The sequence below is a fragment of the Peromyscus leucopus genome, unplaced genomic scaffold, assembly GCF_004664715.2.
Source record: "Peromyscus leucopus breed LL Stock unplaced genomic scaffold, UCI_PerLeu_2.1 scaffold_137, whole genome shotgun sequence".
NCBI lineage: Eukaryota > Metazoa > Chordata > Mammalia > Rodentia > Cricetidae > Peromyscus > Peromyscus leucopus.
The window spans coordinates 397,176-404,686 of NW_023504523.1; positions in this window are offsets into that span (position 1 = coordinate 397,176).

Consider the following 7,511-nt stretch of genomic DNA (forward strand, 5'->3'; position numbering starts at 1 on the left):
TGATTTTGAAGACCCCACCTTGGCTCCCCTGAGAGATACTGAGAAGTTTGAGATTGTGCAGCGTTTGTTTGCCTCTGCCGACATTGCCTGGAGAGGATGCAGTTGTCCATTAAAGCCCCATCCTGAAGGACTCCTGCATCTTCCCACTGATTCTTCATATCACTCTAAGTGGGCTTTGCACTCTAAGCAAAGAACACGAGTAATGTCTTTGCCTGTCAGAAGTATGTGCTACTGGCCAAGGCTGGGTACTTTTTAGAACTGAGAAAATACTTTAGGATTTGGGGCTAAGAGTGGTGACTTTTCCACACTGAATGTCTGCAAGCATTGTGAATGGTTTATTTTCATCAGAGGCCTGGTATGCCAATAGACAGTGACCCCTGGTGACCATGTAGATTCCAACATCTGAGTCACTGAGGGAAGTGTCAAGGGCTTTGTACTCGACTCATCGGTCACTTTTATTTCCACTCACTCCTGTTATAAAAACCAGGAGAGTCTGAGACCTCAACATTCATCTTAGGCTATGAATGCTACAGGAAAGCAATTTCTCTTCTTTCAGACATGCTGTACATTACTTGATGACTGGGAAACTTTAAATGCTACCAGAGTACATGAAACAATATTATATTAAGGCCATCTGACTTTACCCACCTCAACGTGGGGATTTAGATGAATTCCTTTTATTTGACTTTGTTACGCTTTGATGAACATACTATGTCTAGAACAATTCCAGTGCATTCTGGGAATTTGTCACATGTTGCAATTTCTACCAAAGGAAATTTGGAACTATGTAAAGTTTGCTATTCTGTTTTGATGTCCTTCTGCTTCAGCAGTTTTGGATAGTCTCCCCAAGCCTCCCGATTCCACTGAAAGTATTTGTTACTATAGATCAGATTCAATGCCTCTGGGCAGAAGCAGCAGGGAGATGCATGTTAGCATGTAGTTTTCCATCTCCACTTCGCCCATGCGGCCCCCTTCAGATTATAAGGAAGAGTAACAAAAATGAAATTAAAATGAGACTCCACCTCATGCAGCTATCTTTTACAGGGCTAAAGTTGTACCAGCAGCACTGCTCAGAAATAAACTGATCATAAATTAGGAAGGAAATGCAAATGTGTGTAGTTGTGAGAAGTTGGTACTGTGACTCAATTATTTCTGACATAAGACATGAAGAGCAAGCTATGAACAGAACATATATGAATCTACAGGTGGAAAACACACATGTATGGGCATGAGAATGCATGTCTAGAATTCAGGAGAAACCTAGCAGTGGTGCATTGCAATTCAGGGACTTTTGAGATTGGGACAAAAGGCAAAAAGAGTTACTTCCTTACCTTTATATTCTGGTTGGAGTTTTATATTATCCTTCCAATGATGGGTCATATAAAATAGAAAACATGAAGGGTAAGTGATTGTTGGTCAAGCATGGGAACCTCAGTTGGGTCTCTGGCACCTATGTAGACTGCCAGGCATTGTGATCACCTCTGTGATACTATCACTGGAAGGCAGAGATACCAGAAAGACATCTCTACCCTCTATGTGCACGTGAACACACGTGCACACACACAAACAATGGGGGAAAAAAAACCAAAAACCTGGAGAACAAAAGAGGAAGACATCTCTAGCCTCTACGTGCACATATGAACACACACACACACACACCACACACACACACACACACACACACACACACACACACAGAATGGGAAAAATAAACAATTTTTTTTTTTCCTGGAGACACCAGAAACATCCTAAAGTAGCATGTTCCTGAACACGAGGTATGGAATCCTAGAACCCAGCATGGGAGAGCTGCAAAGGGCACTTCTGGAAAGGCTTCCTGCTGCCCAAAGCCACACTGCTGTTGCGGTGGGTGCCTGCCCTCTTCCTGCAGGCCTAGTGTGAAGCTGCGACCCACAGCAGGGCTGCTTGCTGAAACACAGGAGTTCTCTCTCCTGGGCAGATGGGAAGTGGCCAGAGGGACTCATGCTGTCTAAGCAGAGTCTTTGTTTCTTTGATCCTGTATTTTAATCTTTCCCAACTCTGAAATCCTTTTCTATGAAAGCCATCATCATGCACCAGCCAGAATAGAAACAGCAGCAAAAGGAATCTTGGGTGAAAAGTAGAGGCAGGTGAAAATTTATTTAGGTGGGAAAAATTTACATCAAGGACTTAAAAATCCATTTAAATCAAAGCTAATGCAAAAATCCTGTAGTTTTTATCTCTTAGTTCTACCTGTAAATGAAACATTACCAATTTTTTCCAACAAGTATTTCTTTAAATGCACAAAAACATTTTATCAGGAATATGTAATCTCACAAACTGAACACTGTAATAATTTTTAACTGTATGTGGAAATATGTTGAAAGATTTATAGTGAGTTTCTGAAACATCAGTACTTACTGTATTATAGGAAATTAATGTATACAAGGACAGCAGTGATGTTTCTCTTTGCAGAAACTAGTAATGCAGATATCTAGAAAGCAGGGGTGCTTAACTTTTCTTTTTAAACCTTTTCATCAGAAAGTTCCTTAAACAGCTTGGCAAGCTTCGACTTTTATAAGCATGTTGTCTTCTACTGAAACTCCTTACAGTTGCTAAAGAGGGTGGGGCTAAAAAGAGCATGTGTTTGTGTTAGGAGGAAAGTATGCAAAAATGAACTGGGGTGGAGAGGCAAAAAAGTTTCCACAGCAAGTCATTCACATCAAATGGTCTTTGTGGGTTCTGACAATTCAAAAAAGCTTGCAGAAATTTCATGTTACTGAACACTTGTGCTGGCTCATTTTATGTCAACTTGACACAGGCTAGTCATCTGAGAGGAGGGAACCCCAACTGAGAAAATGCCTCCATAAGATCAGGCTGCAGGCAAGCCTGTAGAGCATTTTCTTAATTAGAGATTGATGGGGAGGACCCGCTCACTGTGGATGGTGCCAGCCCTGGGCTGGTGGTCCTGGGTTCTATAAGAGAGTAGGCTGAACAAGCCATGGGGAACAAGTAAACAAGAGTTCTTCCATGGCCTCTGCATCAATCAGCTCCTGCCTCCAAGTTCCTGCCGTGCTTGAGCTCCTGTCCAGACTTCCTTCAATGATGAACCGTGATGTGGAAGTGTAAGCCAAATAAACCCTTTCTCCCCAAGCTGCTTTGGTCATGGTGCTTCATCACAGCAATAGCAAGCCTAACTAAGACAACACTATTGCTCATTTTTTTGTGTGCAAGATATCACTTAAAAAACAAAACAAAAAAACCCACATAAAACAACAAAAAACCAGTGTTACTGAAGAAATAAGAAACCAGCATCAATTTTTATAAGATGGCATACAGCGAAAACAATCATCTACTTTGAATTTCATGTTCAGACATATGAGCTATTGATGTAGGAGAAACATGAACTAACAGCAGCCATGTTTATAAAGGACTTACTAATAAACTTGCTCAGGAGATATTAAGTTACAAAGCAGGACTTAGCTAGGGAGTGCCACCTCCACAGGAACTGGGAGATAAGCTGTGTGCTAACCAGGCTCGTCAGAAATGGCAGGAAAGAACATTTTGTTCCTAAAACATAACTGGAGTTTAGGACTCCTGAGACGGTTCACTAAGACTGACCAGCTGTGAGACCCATCCCTGTATCAGAATACGAGTGTCTCTAGGGTGGCAAGTCAAGTGAGTGGCACAGGGTGACAGTCATCATTAAGTCCTGATCTGCCAAAGTGGCAAGTGGTGACCCTGGATAACAAGCACCCCAGACAGAACCAGGCACATGCTATTAGAGGATTTTTTCCTCTATTAATTTCTATGTGCTGGGAGTGAGTTCTCACTGTGAAGGCATGTTCATTCTATAACAATACAGCATCTAACTGGCTCTATCTGTAAAGACTAAGGTATTTCTCACTTGGACCACGCTTACTAGCAGTGCTACCATTAACTAGCTCTCTGACATAAGATGTAATCATGTCTTAACTGGTAAGGCTTCTGGCTCAATGCAATTTATAGCTGAGAAGGGTTTTTTGTTTGTTCTAGGGTGTTAGCATGTTCCTGGACCACGTGGACACAAAGCTTGCAAAGCACTCTATCTCTGAGCCCCCACCCTCCTCAACTGAACAGTTTTAATGTTGTGATCTTTCTTTCTTCTTGACTAGTTTTAAGTTTCCTCTAAGTTCTCAGGCAACCTGCCTAGTAGAGGAGGGAAGCTAGTTTTGAGGTGTGGCCTATCACATTTATGTATATATTGCCTATTCAGTTTGCCTTGGCTCAATTGTAATAAAGGCAACTATTTCAGACTTTTGAAATGAAGGCTGGGACTACTGCTCAGTATTGGAGCATGCGCAGCACATGCAAAGTCCTATACTTATGCCCCAGGACATCTCTGCTCTGTGGCAGTAACGATTATTTATTGCAGGAGACTAAAAAAGTGGTAGTTTTATATATAAGAAATAAATGGTCAACTTCCAAGTTATAAGTGCCATTTATCTTAACTATCGATGTGTTAATTCAGTTTGTGTGAGTGATTAAAAAACAACAAAGTAAAAATAAAAACAATAAAAATGGCCATTCTGACCTGTGTCCTGAGTTGTCAGTTATCACATCACTGTGACACAGCCACAAGACAATAAGCAATTAGAAGAGAAAGAAGTATTTTCTGAATTTGGGGTCCACTAATTGGATTAACTGTTAAGTATTTTTTCTAATAAAGATATAGTGCCCATTAAGCTTCACACTATGGGTAAAACCAGGTTGCAGTGTAAATTTTAGGCACAAGGATAAGGAAGAGCAGCTTCAGGATGCTCTGATGTAAACATCAGAGGATGTCAAATCTGTGTGATTAGTGAACGACTTGCTTAGCAGCTAGGGACCTGGACTGGGAGTCTAATGGGACTCCTAGGTTAGGACCACGGAAGGCAGACTGTCTTCCAGACTGTAGCTCAGTCAAGGAGCTCTCTTAACCCTGGGGATGGCTTCCCCAACAGTTCACCACCTGCTCCTTCACCTTAGAATGAGGTGACTTTACAGGGACTGAAGGAGAAGCAACTCGGGTAAGAGAACACATTTAATAAGTACTCTCAAAGGCTTACCACATCACAATCACAAGTCATCCCTTAGAGTTGAAGATGAAGACAGGTATTAACCTAGCCCCACAAAACACGTGGAAGGTAGAGGGAATTAAATGTTCTTAAAAATCACATGGTAGGATCTTAGTCAGCAGAAGTAGCACAACTATTTTTACTTTTTATAACGAGAGATTTTTTTTTAAGACAATCTTGTAGTGTTTTGCCCAAGTGGTGCAACCATGCTTACCTTAGAAAAGAGAGCATCATTCGCTCGCTTTTTAGTCCACTAAGGACGTGTGATTCTGTGAATTTTTCAAAAGTCACTCCAGGATACAAAGCAACAAGATGAAATGAGAAATATTTTTAAAAGAATATAACTTTAAAGCTAAAACAAAAATACAATTTAAAAATAACCTTACCTTAAAAAACTATAGAATTATTATCTTCAGGTGTATCATATATACTTACAAAAAGACCAATATGATGCTGAATTATTCATCAAATGTATTCTTAAAAATCTGTGAATAATATTGTTATATACAATAATCTCATTATTTAAAATACTGAATTTCTCCCAAGAACTCCAAATACATTACAGATGTTATAAGAATTCTCACAGCAATCCCTTGGAACAGGAGGCGCACAGGCACTGTAATCTTTAAAGTCTAACTTATAGCACAATTTCACTTCAAAGTTGAAGTAATATTTCCCAAAGAGGTCTCCATCCAGAAATGTTTTTTCTTACGGAAATTAAATTCTAATAATGAAAAACAGTTTTCCGGGCTTAGTTTCTCTAGTAAAGTCTTCAGAAAGGAGATTAGCATCAGCTTCAAGGTAGAGCCAAAGCTTCTTAAAAGAATCTAAAATAGATCAGAATGTCTAGGAGTTTGAAAGTAATTAGAAGCCTTAGAACACTAGCTGTAACATGTGGGCAAATACATTTAGCTTTATCCATTCATTACTTTTTGGGAGATAGTTTACATATTATACACATAGCTTTGTGTGTGTGTGTATATATATATGTACATGTTTTTTAAAAAATGAACTATTTATGTGCACAAAACTTCAGGACTGCCCTTTTCTTATTTAGTATAAAGATTAGTTACTGTGGAGGTAAGGTCCTCCAGTCTAATTCTGTATAATGAAGGACTGTTTCATTAGACACAAAAATAAGTAGATGGCTATTTTCTTGCCATTTTTTAAACTTTTTATATTTTGAATTTACCCATTTAAAATAATTATAACTAATTTGGTGGCCTTGGCAATCAACTTCAATCACTAAGTCATGATACTTGTTCTACATAAAAATAAGTATCACTTTAAATTAATTTTTGAAATAAGGGTCATTTCTAGTGTTGCTGGGGATTAAGCCCAGATCTCACATGTTAGTCAGCACACACTCTACCAAAGTTATAACCCCATGCCCTTGTTGTTTCTTTTTTGTTTTTTGAGACAGGACCTTGTTATACCATGCAGGCAGGCTAGCCTCCAATTTGCAATCCCCCCTGCTTCAGCCTCCTGAGTGCTTGTATTACTAAGCCTGGCAAAATTATCATTTTTGGCCAGAGTAGTACCTTGTCATAATCAATGTCCAGCTATTGATCTATACGCTAATGAGCTTTTTTTCTAAACATGTTTAATAACTAATTTGGCCTTTTAAAGGAAAAATTTTTACAGTTTGTATAAATAACTTTACTAGACTCCAGACTCTAGGGTTTAGTCCTATTTGGTTTATAATGATTTCTATTTTAGAGAGCTATGGTCAGCAATTGTATCAAGTCAGCCAAACATACACTCCTGATGTATTTGACATCTGATATCTAAAAACACAAAAACGGAAACTGCACAATAAAAGCACAGTAGTAACAAAGTTGAAAATTCTACTATAGGGCATTGAATATATTCCATTAGCAAAGGTTAAATGACTTGTTCAGAGACATCATTTCTACAGGCATTTGTACACTTGAAAACGAAAAAATACATATAGCCATTAGTTGTAAAAAAAAAAAAAAACATGCCTGAATGCTGAATGTGGACACTCATCCCACAGTGCATTTATGAATACACATACAAATGTTTTCCCAAAGAACATGCATGTATGTGTATATTTTACCTATCACCAATTATTGAACACCACTGTAAGCCCTTTCATCTTCAATTATTATAAATACATGTGTTATGTTAGACCCTTCCCAGGAGAGAAGTATGAATTTCCTTGATCACAACACCTAGGGAGACTCCTGGTATGAAGCCTGATGGTTCCTACGGACTCAGGTGGGGACTTGAGTTACAAGTTCAGTGAGTCTTCACTGAGAAACAGTTGTACCTTCTTAATATTGGCATCTATAGGATAGTGAACTAAACTGTATCACTTCATTTGGAGAAATCTGTGATTAATTATGTTGTCAATCATGAGTATCACTTATAATAGAAACAATGTTAAGCAGAGATGATACGCCAGGTAATATACAT